A 17531-nucleotide genomic window follows, 5' to 3' on the forward strand; every position below is an offset into this window, starting at 1 on the left:
TTGTGAACGTTTTGGTTTAGAGATATTTTTACGTGTCACCACTTATTGGGATCCCGGGGCGTAATTTGTACGTTACAATGAAATTTTGTAACCAAGACGAAATAAGGAACAAGACTATCTACTTTACCGGGCGACCTTTTTCTTGATTTTTTTTTTTTTGAAAAGGGGTGTTTTAACGGGTTAAGAATGATAGTGCTAAAATAAATCGGCGGAAATAATTAGTTTTTAAGTTATGACATATGACGTCGTTTTTAAGTTATGTGCGTGTATCGGCAATCGTCGCTACATTCCGAAAATCAAAAATATCCTTCAACTTGCTATGCATTTCACCTCAAGTAAGCATTGGGTTAAAAATACATTTTAGGGTACTATTTTTACAATACAAAATATTAAAAACAGTAAAAAAAAAATACAAAAAATTAAATCATCAATTGTGGCGTTGAAGCCGTCGGTATTGAGGTAGGTATTTAACTTGTAACAATATATAATAATAATTATTGTAAAACGTCATAACTTAAAAACTAATTATTTCCGCCAATTTATTTTAGCACTATCGTTTTTAACTCGTTAAAACACTCCTTTTCAAAAAAAAAAAAAAATTGAAAAAATAAGGTGGCCCCGTAAAGTAGTCTTATACCCGAAATAATGTACTCCTATATTGTACTTAACCTACTAAGTACTAATAGTTGTACACCAGTGAAAGGTCTGCTAACAAACAAAACATTAAACGGCGATGCGCCGCTGCGGTGGTGGTATGGATATAAAAGGATATCACTTAGGTACCCACTCAAAGTCGATGTCGGAAACACAAAAAGATGATGTACGGTTGATAAATCGAAGTAAAAGGAAAAGCGTATAATCATCGTAAATGCGGCATGTGGTATATCAATCACGAGTATCATCTATAATAGACTTGCGATGAGAGTATTATCGTTATTGTTATTGTTAGGCATTTCAGAAACAACTGTCAGCTCGCAGCCGCGGTGAGACCGACGAGTATTATAAAAACGACACGAATAATATATTAATATTTTACATGTATAAATTTCGCTTTTGATATCCATTTTGCTATAATAATTTTGTCAGAATATATTATTATGTTAATTTTATATAATGGGAATAAGGTATTGGTTTTCAGATCAAAATTAATTATACGATGGTTTATAAGGTATATAACCTAACTATTGATTTATACATGTATACAGACTAGTAACACGTTTAACCATATACTAGACTTGGGTAAACTACTTTAAAAATTAATTGCAATAAACACTCGAAGCAAAAATTAGCGTTTTAAATATGCATAATATTCGATTTTTTTTATGAAAATAAAGTAATTATATTGTATTGATATTTTCTATACACGAACGTTTGAAATTTTCGATTGTTTTTCTATAAATGCTAATAATACATTTTTCGCTCTGTCAAAAATTTTGAAAAATTAATAGGTACAAGCTTCTTCATATTGAGTTCATAGTGAAACCAAAAAATCTAAAACAATATATAAGCATATTTTTTATTTATAGACATTTGTAGTTCAAATTCGGACGAAGAATAATGATTTTAGTTATTTTATTGTAATTCAAACATATTATTCGTGAGGACTTGAAATATTTGAGTATTAAATACAAGTTAAATCCAGTTAGGTTATTTTATCTATTATACAACCATTTATACCTAATAAAATTTAAAATATAAAAAAAAATCCCATCGAGAGACCTAAATAATTTTCTTACCTTTAAAAATGTATATTGGTAAATTTACTAGAGATGAAAAATGCAGTATTTAAGTAGATTATTCTGCACGTAAAATTAAGGTACTGAAAGCTTTTTTAAAAAATACATTTTTCGTGGAGATTTTAAACTGTTACTCGTATTATATATTTTATATTATACACAATGATATTTCCAAAACATTTAGATTAGTCTTATGCCATTGCGTATTTATACCACGAACCTATATTTACACCATTCGGCACTGTCACGTATCGCGTAGGAAGATTTTAACGCTCCTTAAAATGGAATCAAATCTCCGATTTACGGTACGCCACTGATTGGCTTGACCTATACATCATATAAATAATAATATTATTATTATATTGCCGAACGATGTGAAAGCCACATCGGCTCGAGTCCAAATACATTAACGTCCTAACACGGTCGACTGATGTAAACAATATATAATACCATATGCAGTATAGGTAATAGGTATTACTGCAGCTACTGGTGTACATTATATTTTAATGAAATGATATATGACATGTTGCTTATGAAATGTAATGACGCGTCGGCACAACGAAGTTTGTGTTAAACGAAAATTGATTACATCAGTTTAGTTGATCTATAGTGTTGAGGTACAAGTATACAGAATAGCCGGTATGAATTATTTATTTATCGTAAAGTATTACCATATTATTAATATTACCACGGAAATAGGTATATTTTTATAATTTTTATCTATAAAGGTTATTAGCTTTACATAAACATTTATATTTTTAAATTATATGACATTGTGCATTTTAATTTTTTTGGAACGAAGTTCCTTATTTTAATTAAGAAGTTATATGTTTTTAGCGTTGAAAATTGGCCAATTTATTGCTTCGGATAAATTGTCCGGAATGTTAGATTAATTTTTGGATTCATTGAAGTTGGGACAGTAGACCCGCAGGTGATGTACTTGATTACTTGATGGAGTTGTTTGTGTTGTATTTTGGGTGTAAGGGTGCATCTGTCTTTGCCATAAGGTGTTCATATGTGGATTTGGTGTGGCTAATTCTATAAGTTGATTAAGAATTATCTTTTTTTTTTTCTATTAAGATCTGTGTTTTTTGAAAAGAGTGTGTTTGATTTCTGTTAATTAATTTTACATGGTTGTATGCTATTCTGTGTTTTATATATCCATGTAGTGACGTAGTGTTTGTTAATATTTTTTCGTACGTCTATAAGCGAAGAAAAAGAAAGTATATACCTTTTAGGAGAATGTTAAAAAAGTCACTGCTATATTATAATAAAAATATTGCCTACTTGATAGAGTTATTTCATAAGGTTCGGTCAGTATATGAAATTTTCTGATAAAATAGTTTTTGCTTAACATTTAATAATTTTAATTCTTCTCCAAGTATTTATTGACGACTCTTGCTATATAAGTTTGTCATATATTTTATGAAAGATTTTTTTTTTATCTTACTAAATTATATTTGGCTAGTGTTTTGTTCTTTTTAAATTCAATAAAGTCTAGGAAATCAGTTGTACATTTGAATTTGTTGAAGTTTATTTTTTTAAATTTTTTTGTTCCTTATTGCATGTGTTATAATTTTTTGCGCCATTGAACAGGTGGTCGTTTTCTATAAAACTAACTAATATTTTGCTAAAAAATTTTAAAGACCATATTATAGATTAGATTACTGAATTCATTCATACTATATTCAACCTTTTTATATTCTTTTCAATTTAAGTTTGGTATATATAATTCCAGTTAACACTGCTTAGTTTCCATTTAATGAATTATTTGAAACAAGTGCATATATATTAATAAGTTTAAAAAAACACGTTTTATGATAAATTATTTTAAAGTGGTGTACAAATTACAATTTTTTTTAGGTACACAATTACGTAGATTACATAATCCCGCCTTTTTATCTAGTTTTAATGTAGCGAATAATAATCTCAAAATTAGCTCAAATTACTAACATTATAATATTTTGTAGACAAATTAAATTTTTTTAGTTCATAATTTCATGTAGGTGTAAAACTTAATTACAATAAAGGTTAAACTATAGCTACAGAATTATCCTGAATGAGTTGTTTTTATAATTTATATTAATAAATAAAAAATTTAATAGATAAAATTTAATTCCGTTTATTCATTATTGTTTATCAAATATTCAAATGTGCCTTAAGGGATACATTCTGTAGCACGTCGCGCATATCAGTAGGTACTTTAGGTTAACTAAGTTTATTGATTGACTGTGTACCCTGGGTACAGTGTCAGAATAGACTTTATCTACCACCTATATACCTTAATATGTAGGCCGTATTCCCCTATACTCTATAGTCTATACATACTCGTACACGAATATGAGAATTAAAAATATATCTTTATAGGTTTGTAGGTAATTAGTTAAAAAGTCGAGTGATTTATTTGTATTTAACACTTATAAAATTTTAAGCTTATTCAACGAGTTTGGAGTTACCTATACTTAAATTATAATATATTAATGCAATTTATTAATTCATATAATAAGTTAAATTATCGTTATAATTATTATACAGGGTGATTCTTTCATCAAACAACACTCATTAGTTCCAAAAGTATTCATGTTTTTTTATGTTTTTGAAAATATTTTTTTACATAGTTTCAAATTGTTAAAAAAACAACATTTTTATAAAAAAATTATATTTTTAAATATTTTTTATCCTTATAATATTTTAAGTTTTTTACTTTTTTGAATGACAACATAGATTTAGATAGAATAATTTTTTGAGTATTTTGATACATAAAAATCGAATTTAGGGTGAGTAGTCTATGAGTTATACTTATTCAAAGTTTAGACAAGCGGAGTAGTGGACAAACATTTTGCGGGGTAACCCCGTACCACTCCACTCCGCGCAGCTAAACTTTAATTACGTATAACTCATAAACTACTCGCCCTAAATTCGATTTTTATGTATCGAATTACTCAGAAAATTATTCTGCTTTGGAATATGAAATTAAAAATCTATGTTGTCATTCAAAAAAGTAAAAAACTTAAAAATTTATAAGGATAAAAAATATTTAAAAATATAATTTTTTTATAAAAACATTGTTTTTTTAACAATTAGAAACTATGTAAAAAAATATTTTCAAAAACATGAATACTTTTGGAAATAATGAGTGTTGTTTGATAAAAAAATCACCCTGTATAGTGTTTATTATACTGTCTATAAAAATATAGCCAATAACCGAAAGTGAGAAAATAAATCTACAAATTAATAATAATTAAAAATATTATATAATATTATAATTATCGTTTAAGTTCGTGCAATATTTGTTTTTTTTCCCCACTCATATGCTGCACACAATAGCAAATTGATTTTCGGAAATCGGAAAAACCAATCTTATGTTTTTAGATTTAATATAATAGAGTGAATCTACTTGTCATCAAATTAGAGTTCAAGAAAATTATCTGTGTTTATACGTGGGATTTTTTATGGTACTAATATTTTTATGCAGATTATTAGCACTTACTTATTGAGTAGGTAGGTATGTTGAATATTAATATTTAAAAAAGCTAAATCATAAGAATTAATTCAAATACTCTAAAGTCCGTGGTACAAACATAGATAATGTTCTTAAGTTTGATAATAGGCCGGTTCACTGTAATATTAAAGCTAACCACACAAGATTGGTTTTAATGAATGCAAATGTACTATGTTAATATGTTATACACGTGGGTCAGAGAGATAAATTGCAAAAAATGTGATGACATCCTATTAAGAGTTAAATTTATTATAATTGTTTGTTTGTTAACTATATCAACACTCATAAATTAACGTCTCATTGTTAACTTAACTGAACTAAGTTAATTATTTTCATTAAATAGCCCCATATTCGCTTGTATATTATGAAGCGTTTAAGCTTCAAGCGTATACCTGCGTACTTATAGTACTATTATATATTGTAAATTTGTAAATAGTTATAATAATATAATTCAGTCGGCAAGTTGGAGTGAGTGGGCAGGTAATGGTATAAATATTATAGATATATACTTAAGTATGACATATCAAGTGTATTTATTATGAATACATATTACCTATAATATGTCTGACTACTAAACATATTTTATTCTTACATATTCGTGTATAGACGAAAACATACTTTAATGTTACATATTAATTAAATGTACTAAGTGATTGAAATAAAGTACGTGCTCTCTGCATAAAGCTGGCCGAGTTCTTGATTTCTACATTTTACATAATATTATTTGATATTAAGATTATGGTGACTGTATATAAAAACTAAAAAAAGAGCATTTTAAAACTTAGGTCTTCTTCTATCATAATTTCCCAATGCGTGAAATATTCTACCCATTTTGCCCATGTCATCACTTACAGGTCATTATTTCTAAAAATTAGTTTTTCTTTTCATCTGATTACTCTATTTTTTTTTATCCACTATAAAAACTAATTATTTGAAATTATAATGTCAACTCATTTGGTATGTGTCTTTATGATGAAAATAGTTTGAAATTTAGGTAATTTAAAGTAAACTAAAGTATAATTTAAAAAAATTAAATTATCAAGTGTAAAATTTAAATAAAAAAATACAAGATTTTATTAATATGTAATATGTTTCCTACATATTAACAGATAATAAATTAAATCAAACATGCTACCAACCAATCAGAATACATATACATAAGGCCGAACCTTCAAATATAAATTAATAACCAAATTATAAAAAATTATAAAAATATATTAGCTTATAATACTTTAAAAAAAGAGTATAATTTTATATACTAATTAACACCATTAAAACTAAAAATAAGTAGTGTTAAGGACACTAGGACATGCATAAAAAAGAGTATGCCTGGTCACCATAAATTTATAATCTAGAGCGAATAAATTTGCATTACATTTATACCTTAGTCTTTAATGGCTTTATATATGAGAAATATGACTATGTTATAACTAGAGCTACGATTTATATGCAATAACAAACTTTAAAATACGCATTTGGCTTATTAAAAGTATACAAAAAAATGCGATTAATATAATATATGCCAAAAATATATAATATAGGTACCGTAAAATTAAAGTGTTTTAAAATGAATAAAATATTATTCTTAACTATTATAAATTTATAACGCTATTTAAATGTATTACATGAAAAAATTACGTGGTGTTTTATTTTTAAAACTGAATGATCCTCTGATAGACATTAGGTGATATACTTTTATATTTGCTAAAACTCCGTTCAACATCACATGACGTAAAAACTTCTAATAACGAAATAAACCATAAAATATGCATGTTTAAAAGTGTTTATGCAATAAAATTCATTTTGTCCAAAATATGCAAAAATATGAAAAATAAAAATACCACTATTTAAATATTTTTATATGACCATGAGATGGTTCGTGGACATTACTGACAAAATCAATGATCAGAAGTTGCGAAAAAAAAACTTACTGTTTTAATAACTTAACCGTATACGAATTTCGTAAAATCTATCTCGAATAAAATACATACTTTACAAAAATGGTCTTCAAAGGGTGGAGTAGTAACACAATTTTGGGTATTGTGTTATTTGTGTGAACTTCGGAAATGGGTTGTGAATGTTATAATATACTTTTAATAATTAAAAAATATTTGTACAAAGTATAACTATATTTCATTAATTTAATGGGACAAACAAAATATTTAATTTCCGTTAGTTGATAAAAAGAATTAATAAAATTATTTTTGAATGTACCTATTCGAATATAATATGTTTTCATAGGCCACCTAAATGGTTTATCGACAAAGTAACGGTGGCAAAGTCATTGTAATTTTCCCCAACCACAAAATTTTACCCATCGACCACCTGTATTAACATCAACATGTATATTATTGCAGTGGCGTAATTAGGAATTTGGTTTGGGGGGGATTATACGTTTTAGTAAAATCTGTACACCTCATACAGTAACCTATCCCCACCCCACCAGAATACAAAAAAAAATTTAATTATAGTTGATTGAAAAATACAAGTTTATATAAAAAAATTATATAGCACCTTTTCTTTAGTTCACAAGTTATTTTTGTTATAAAACATGGTAATTAAATGTATATAGAAATAGATGCAGAGAACGATTTATTTATACCACGGAAAAGAGCGGGGTGCTCACTGAGAATGGTATGAAACTTTAAAAACGTGAAAAACAAATTAATGGAGTAGTTTATAATAAGTAATAACTACCATAAGCTTGAACAAAAAATTTGCAATATTAATAATAGAATAACAAGCGATCATCCACAAATGGAATGGATTGATTACTTAGAATATATTATTGTGGGGTTACTTAATTAATTTCAACGAATAATATTGTTATTAAATCACTGACAAAACTGACAGTAGGGTTATTTGATACAAAGAGGACGTCGTACCTGCATATTATGTTGCCTCCGTCTTACACACGTATGACATAGCAAATTTTCGTTCACTAGATTCAAAAGTATGCTGTTAGTTTTGATATTAGAGTGAATTGATCTATTATATAATTTAAAGGTAAGATTATTATCTTGGGCCTAATAATATCTTATTGATATTATTATTTTTAAGTAAGTTATGATCATTTTAAAATATTGAGCTTCAAAAAGGTCATAACTTCCTTAAAAATAATAATATCAATAAAAGGCTACGTGGGGCCCTGGATAATAATCTTTCCTTTAAATTAAATAATAGGTCAATTCATTCTAATATCAAAACTAACAGCATACTTTTGAATCTGGTGAACGAAAATTGGCTATGTCATACGTGTGTAAGTCGGAGACAAGACATGCGGGTACAACGTCCTCTTAAACAATTATTTCTATACTATTTTATATAATTATTGATTTAGTTATAATTAATGATTCACCTGTGAACAACGTAGATATAAAATAATGTCCTGGTGTTCTTAAATAACTTATATCACAGAATAATAAAATATGCAGTAATATATTATAATATTAATAATTATTATTGGTATTTTGCGAAAATCCGAACGTGATAAATTTTGACAATGAAAGTATGCTTATATAACGCTGCTATTATTATGTATATAAAAATTAAAATTAATCGGGTTAGTTATAAATTATAATGTAACTAACTGATTCAGCACGGCATTTCTCGTGACAAATGAAATGTCTGTGGTTTACCCTGTCTTAAACTCCATTAAATATATAAAATACTATATTCTTTACACAGTTAATCGGGTGGGTTTCACTAAATGTAAAATAGGTACATGTCTAAAATTATATCTAATCAAAGAAATTATTTTATTTTCTGAAACTGATATAAAAATATATAAAAAAAGTCACTCCAATTTTTAGTCACACGCGTAATAAAGTTATGCCGTATTTCTCGTGCTAGTCTTGAGCTCTTAACATCTTTCTTGGGTATAGAATAAGACAAAATTAAGCGATTTAAAAAAATAGGCACCATCTTCAATAATAATTATTAAAGTTTCGAGCATCAACACTTAAAAAACATAAATCTTTTCTATTGACATGTTTTTCAGTTTGTTGAACACTTAAGTATTTTTTATTAGAAATAATATAATTAAAATTAATATTATTGGTTATAATTTCTTTTATTTATTAAATTAAATAAAACTATCAAATTCCAAAGTATATTAGTTGTGAGTATTTTATTCAATATTAATTTTTTATATTTTTAATCAAGCTATATACTTTGTGTTGGAAGTAATGTCGACGGATGCTATCTCTTCCCTCATATTTTTCAAGTCTGGTACATTATAATATTGTCAATGTACTACGTATTGTATTATTTTGTGCATACAAATTGTAATAATAATAAAAAAATGCTTTGTGTAAATTTAACCTTTATTGTCCATTTTTGAATCTTAAAATCAAAATTTCACATAGTCATTTTTAATGAACCCTTAAGGTCCTACATGGTCGATTTTAATTATGAATTAACCAATCAGGACTTCCACTATTACATTTACAGATACTCTTGATTGTAATTTTATTTTAAATTATTTTAATTTATAATTTTATAATAATCTAATACATATATTATTATGCAATTTTATTTTACATTTTATTAATTAAAACTGTTTTGAATAGTTCAATAATATAATTACCTATAAATTTAGTTAATAAAATAAATTCGCGAAATGGGAATTGAATACATACAAATACTTACAAAATATATATTAGATACCATTATGTTATTATATTGGCGTGTCGAGGTTACATTTTTTTTTATGACAAGCCCACCCATAGTTTGATCATCAACCTTAGGTAAGTAGGTACTAAATATCACACAACCATTTTTTACTTTCAAATTTGTCGTTTAGGCATCTTTTAGTTCTATCGTCATGCCACTGTCTGTAATTCGTTGATAAGGCTTATAAATCTATAAAATCTGTATTATTTATAAATCGGACTGATGATTTGTCTTGAAAATGTGAGAAAAAAGCGTTTATTTTTCATGACTGTATGACACTAAGGTAAAAATAAATAGTTTTATTGCAGTTTCTTCTATATATTCATAATATAATACATTCTGAAGATCAATTTTTGTTACCATATAAAATTCAAAAGACTGTATAGATTTAATAACATTCTTACACATCAAAAGGAAATGTATGACTTTTTTCACATTAAAAAAAAAAAGCTTTTCAAATGTTCACTATTATATCGAGAAAAATCAAACCGAATTAAAATCGTTGTACACTGTCGCGTGTCTATTTGTATGTATGATTTTTAAATCTTGCGAAATTTTTTTTTGACATAATTCATTTTGATAAAAAGTAAAAAAAATAATTACTACAATATTATTTAAATTTAAAACTATGCATATTGAGAGATAATTTTACTCGATGAGCCGTCCAGACATTATTACTTTTGATATAAAATAATAATAAATATTCATGAATTTTATATTGGTACGTAGGTATCTTATACATGGCGACCAGTCATAAAATTCCAAAATACGCATTTTAAAACTTTGCTCTTCTATTATAAAAACTAATGTGTATATTATTCTACCTATTTTGCTTATAGATTATTTCCATCTATAAATAAACTATTTTTTTTATTCGATAACTTTATTTCTATTTCTATTATCAACTATAAAAATTAATTATTTGAAATTATAATTTAATTGTTAAGTCAACTTATTTAGGTGTATTTTTTATGGTGAAAATACTTTGAAATTTTAAAAATTTTAATACTAAAATTTAAGAAATATTCGAATATAATACGATAATTGAAAAAATAAAACTTTACATAAAAAACAAAACAAACATTAATATGCTTCTACCGATTTAACTTCAATCACATTACATATTATATTATCTAGTATCTATGCATTAAGTAGAATTATAAAATATAAATGAATAATTAAATTATTAAAATCATTACCATGCATTAGCCCTTAATAATTTCCAAAATGAGTAAAATGTATTTACTTAACAGATTTAATAAACACTATTAAGTAATTAAAATAAAATAGAGTAGGTATTTTTCTATGAAAAAAATTACGCCAGGGTGCGATACTTATATTAAGTATTATATTTACCTTATAATAATAATTATTTGTTTTTAAATTGTGCACATTGTACCTCTTGGTTTGAATTTAGTTAATATCTGTATAAAATATAAATATTTTAATAGAAAATTGTTTTCCTGTAAAAAAAATACAAATCTAGAGAAGTTACTGCCTATGTTGTCTATGGTAAAAAAAAAAACAATTAATTAAGAAAATTGTTGACAGATTTTAATAAAAATACCGGGATTTCCCGAATCTTTGAATTGCCCACTGATTCATCCGAAAAAAAAATGTTTTCGGTTTGGGTTCGAGATAATTGATTATAATAAATAAGTATTAGGTACTCACCAGTCATCCGTTTCACCCCCATGTTTATAATATGTTTACCGTTAATGTGCATTAAATTTCAGAAGTAACGTGTGTATAAACGTATGTTTAATGTGCATCAAATATTTCATTCATGGCTTTAGTCAAATTGAATTAACTCTTAATGGGATTAAAAAATAAGTGTAAACGGACCAACGCGCATTAATATTTTTGATGGGTATCAAATTTTAAATTCTATATCATATATAATTAAATTTAACATAGCGCATATGTTTTCAGTTTACACATTTATATTCTATGAATTTCAAAATTTATATTCTCCAAATAGTGGGCAACTTTAATTAAATATGAACAAAATGTTGGCGACTGAGAGTGTATTTTTCGAAAATTTCAGTTCTTTAAAATATTTGCAAAAAAAAAAAGCGGGCAAGTGGATACCGCTCTGCTGTACATTAGGAGGTGGAGTGGACCTCGGACTAGGGTAGGTTACATTTGAATGCAATGGTAGGTATCATTGTATACGAAAAACGATTCTGAACGGAGATGATTTGTCAGTCTAGGATATATTATATTTAAATATTGCCATATATTCTAATTTGAAACAAATATTTTATTTTTCAATTAGGACGCATTTGCAAAAGGCATGGTTAATCAATTTTTCTAAAAACATTGCATGTAGTTATCATAATTCATAATACTTTATATTATCATAGATATGTTTGAGGATAAATCGTTATCGTTACGCGATTTCATAAAAATTTAAAACTCAAACGCTCAAAACATTTTTCCTATAATGACGCTTCAAATGGTCTCTATAACTTTTTGAAGCAAAACTTATGGAAAACTTAGTGTTGAATTTTTTAACGTTAGATATAAATACTAACAATTTTATGAATTTTGAACAACAAAATAATTTGCAAATATTCATGATTTTGACGAGTTTTTGTCAAAATTTGAACTTCAAATGCTAATAAAAAAAAAATTGTGCTTATGTATTCTTATAATTTTTTTATCGCTACCTATAAGAATAACTTATGAGAAACTTTGTATTAATTTTTCAAATATTTTGACTCCGCCAAAAAAATTTTATCGACACTTCAAAAAAAAATTCTTAGGAAAATTGAAAATTTCAATTGTCTATAAATAGTTCAAAAAAACTCAAAGTTCTTTGAAAATTTAACTGTGTATGGAGAACGCTAATATAAACATTTGGTGAAAATGTCAAGTATTTACATCGATTAGTTTTTGAGTTATAGCAAAATAAAAAAATCGATTTGGTCGAAAACTGGTTTTGCGTAAAAAATCCCGTTTTTTCGTCATTTTTTTTTTGTTTTTTTCTCGATTTTTTTGAAAACTGTTGGAAAATGTTTACTTTTTACTTCTATAATGCACCAAGGATACTCACTTTTACATAGGAAACCACCCCCATAGTTTGAAATTGGAGCATTATTTCGACTAATTATGCTGTACACAGACACAAAAAAAAAAAAACACACATCATTGTAAAATCAATACATTCATCACTTCGTTCAGAATCTAAAAATTAATACTTTAGGTATTGTTAATATTTTGGTTTCAGCTTCATACTTCATTTTTGAAATGTATAAAGGATGCATATTAAAAACAAAATTTGAATCGCATAAACAATCGCTTAACATGTATTGAATAAATACTAAATAGTGAGCTACAAATTAGTATTAAGTAGTCTTTTAAAAGTGATTTAGTGGCCCATTAACCAAATTGGATCGATAAATTAAAAAAAAATCAGCTAGCAATGTATACTACATTATACAATATTTTCATTAATAAAAATATCAGTTGTTTGAAATTTTTTTTAGATTGCAATTTTGCTTTTTCTGGTCAGTTATTCTTTATCAATCATCTCTCTTAGATACGTTGTTCTAAAAAATAAAAATACTTAAACACATATTATTATACTTAATAATAATATCCATAATTCATATACTTTATACATTTTTACACATCGACTTGGTGCTACAATGACAAATATTTAATTAACGTTACCTAAAATATTACACATTTTAGTTTCTGTCCATCTGTTGGCATCCACATAATCTCAACAGATTTTAGAACTGCTATTATTAATACAAGTTGTAATATGATGTTGTAATTTACAATAGTGTGGTTGGACTTGAATTTACCTATAATATTATATTCATTATTGTTGATATATAATATATTTAACAGGTAATATTATATGAATGAACAATGTTGATTTCGTTAGTGTGATAAAATGTATCACGAAGTATAATAATTATACATATTTTATGTACGGCTAATGTAGGCAGACGGATACGGAAGGTACCCGCTATACATATTATATAGAATTTAAATACACAAACGAAATACGTAAGTATATTATTTTAAACTTTTGTATATCACATAATTAAATATTTATAAGTGTGTAACTATTTAAATATATTTAATAATAACACTAAATATTTTTTAGTAGGGCGTATATTTTATCTTGATCATTACTTAATTGAATATTAAATGCGTGCGTAATGTCATCATCTGTTTCCAGTTGTCACTACTATAATTAATACCATACTATATACTATAATATGGTAATTTGTTTATAGAAATGTTACAGAAATACAGAATACCTACATAAATACGAATAACAATTATATAAGTCGTATTATAATGTATAGGTTATATTAATACGCTTAACGCTTATATAATAAAAATAGAACTACCTAATTAAATTTGATATTTAAATATAAGGCGTTATTATTAATGCTATGTTATGAAGATCACGATACAATGCATACATTGGAAAGTTAATTTATTATATTTACTCAATTCTAAACAACTCAAAAGCATGACTTTATTTGAGTTAAGTATATATAAGTTTATGAACTTGTTTGTTTCCTATAAATTAAGTGGTATTCTATGAGTTACATGATTTTTTCTCTATACAATATTGACTTAAGCTTTTCCATATCCCAATGATAATATTAAATACTGTATTTAGACTATAGTGTACGTTATTAATTATTATGTAGGTGGATATCTGTAATATTACTTAGAAAGTTTTATTTAAAGAGGCTAAACCTAAGTTTAATACAAAGAAAAAATCTACTTGAAAATTTTTGACTAATTCAATAAATTATTATTAAATTAAATTTATAAAAATATTAAATTAAAATTTATTAATTCTATTGTAGCACATTTAACATTCACTATTGGTGAACGTATTAAATATTTTTTTCTTTTCAACATTCTAGATTAAGGTGTAACTGGTCTAAGCACTCTAAACACCACATTAAATGAAACAACTTAAACATAAAATATACCATGATATGATATGCAAAAATATAAGATTACTACAACTTAAAATTTGTTATGTACTTGATAAATTTTTTTATCTATCAATAATTCATCAAAATGATCAAACATACTTTATTTGTCCGTAATTAAACCAGTAAAAAAATAAATATTTTAAAAATAATTCATAACAAAAAATAATAATTGCCATAGTGCATGGTATTAAGTTTTCTAATTTGATATTCTTATTGGAAAAAATAACATTAAAACACAAAAAAATGTTGAAATAAAATTCAAATAACATATAAAAATATAACATTTCAAAATAGTTGATTCAAACTATAAACAACATATGATTTGCCAATTAATTTTTTTTCATATGTTCATAAGTAATATTTTTACTTTGACAAAGTTCATATGTTTAGCACATTCATAGTTCTGACATCACATTTCGTATTTTCGTACACGTATATTAAGCATTTATGCTATACAGTATTTTCGTAATACCTAAATACATTTTAATAATTATTTAAAATACTTTAGTATTGTTTTGCCGAATGGGCATAACAATTGTGGCTTTTTTATACAGAAAATACTAAATAGTAACTATACATATAAGATGTAATTATTGAACTTTCATAATAAATATACTTAGATTAACAAATTATGAAAAACGAGTATAAGTGAGTATACACAATCAAATCGTTATGTTATATTAAATATAATATAGTACGTTAAAAATAATGTTATACATATATTAGGTAAGTATAACAATTTATCGATATGCAATTCGTAATATGAGTTTATAAATAATGCATTTTACTGACACACGCAGCATAATATAATAGAAAGTATAATTTACCGATTTTTCATTGTTTATTTTACTGCATATTTTGCAAAATATTTTAGCATTAAAATGTATAAGTATTATTATAATAACTAATTCGTAAATAGAATAATATGTTAATAAAATCATCAAGGAAACGTTGGGTTTTATTTTTTATTTTATTATAGCATTTCTTCTTTATATCAACGTAATACAAATTGAAGAATAAAGTTAATTATAATATAATATAATTGGAATACAAAACTATGTTAAAAAAAAAATTAATTCAGTAAATAGTTTTTGTTTTAATTATATTTGAACATTTTTCATTTGGTTTATAAAAAACAAAATTTATTCAACTAAAAATACAAGTATACATTTTATTAATTTATTGGTAAATTATGTAAAAATATTAAGAGTGAAATATTAAGTTAGGTTAGGGTAATTTATTATAATTTTAGTTAGAAAATAAAAATATAAAATTTTTGTTTATAATACCACAACAAAGATAGCGTTTATTGTTTTTGATCTACATATTGGTAGGTATCTAAAAATCCGTTTCCTATAATCTATATTCTTTTTAGAAACTGGATTTCAATAAAAAGTGCATTATTTTTTGCTTGCTCTAGGACAACGATTCCAAGTACAAATTCGTTTAACATAACAGACATACCGAAGTTGAAAATTGTATTTAAATTTTTCGATATGTTATTTTTATAGTATTTTTAAGGTTTTTTGATTAATTTTTAGTGGATGAATCAATACATTGAATATTTTTTAGTGCAAATAAGGAAATTCAAAATATTTTATTAATAAATATTATTTCTATAATATTTGCTTTAATAGTTTTGAAGTATTTTTTATTCATACAAAATGGTAATCGTTCTACCTATAGGTATATAATTGCGATATTATCTATTTCCAACAATTATCAGGATAATAATATGGTGTCTTACAGTTGGGAATCAAACCAACTAATTGGTCAATTGTAGATATAATATAACTAAAGGCACTAAAAAAAATAAAATACTATTTCTAATGTATTGTTTTATTTATACCTAACATTGTTTATTCTGCGTGCACTTAAGTTTAGTATAATTTGTTTTTGTATTATTGTTAGTTTAGTTAAGGTAAAGAACTGTTAATAAACCCAGTAGTTAAACCGTCGTTTTTCTATCACTTTCATAAATATATGCAATGTGTATATAATAAATAATTGATAATTTGTTAAGACCATTATTGCATTAAAAAGGAATTTTTTAGGGCATTTTTCGGTAGTTTTTAAGAAATTTAAATCCAAACCCTAGTTATTAAGTACATAGACAGTCTATATGATTATTTTTTGTATATATCTAAATATTTATAAAGTACAATAGTAGTTATATATAATGTGTAATTTATCAATATTAGGTATATTCCGTACGATAATACAAGCTAAATCAATAATACAAAACTTCGTGCAGATAATTTCTTATACGTCGCAGAAATTAATTTATATTACGTCCCTACCACACGGCATTAAATAAATTATATAAAATTATATCTAGTCAAATTTGGTAAGACCTTCATTAATTTGGGCATGAGAGAAAACAAATGTATCGTGCTTACAATAATCGCAGTGTACACAAACTATGATATTATATAAATGTTCGGTCCGCGGGTACTAAATATCATACATAATTTGATTATAAAGAAAAACAACAGTTTTTTTTTTGCCATAAAAAATATAATATACTTAATGTATTAGGTACCCGCTTTTGCCCGAGTTAAAATTAATCTATCTTTCTATCGTTTCCGTTTTGCTTCAGTGGAAACAATATATTATATTATACGAACATAATACATTGCT

Source organism: Aphis gossypii, chromosome X, assembly GCF_020184175.1.
Source record: "Aphis gossypii isolate Hap1 chromosome X, ASM2018417v2, whole genome shotgun sequence".
Lineage (NCBI taxonomy): Eukaryota > Metazoa > Arthropoda > Insecta > Hemiptera > Aphididae > Aphis > Aphis gossypii.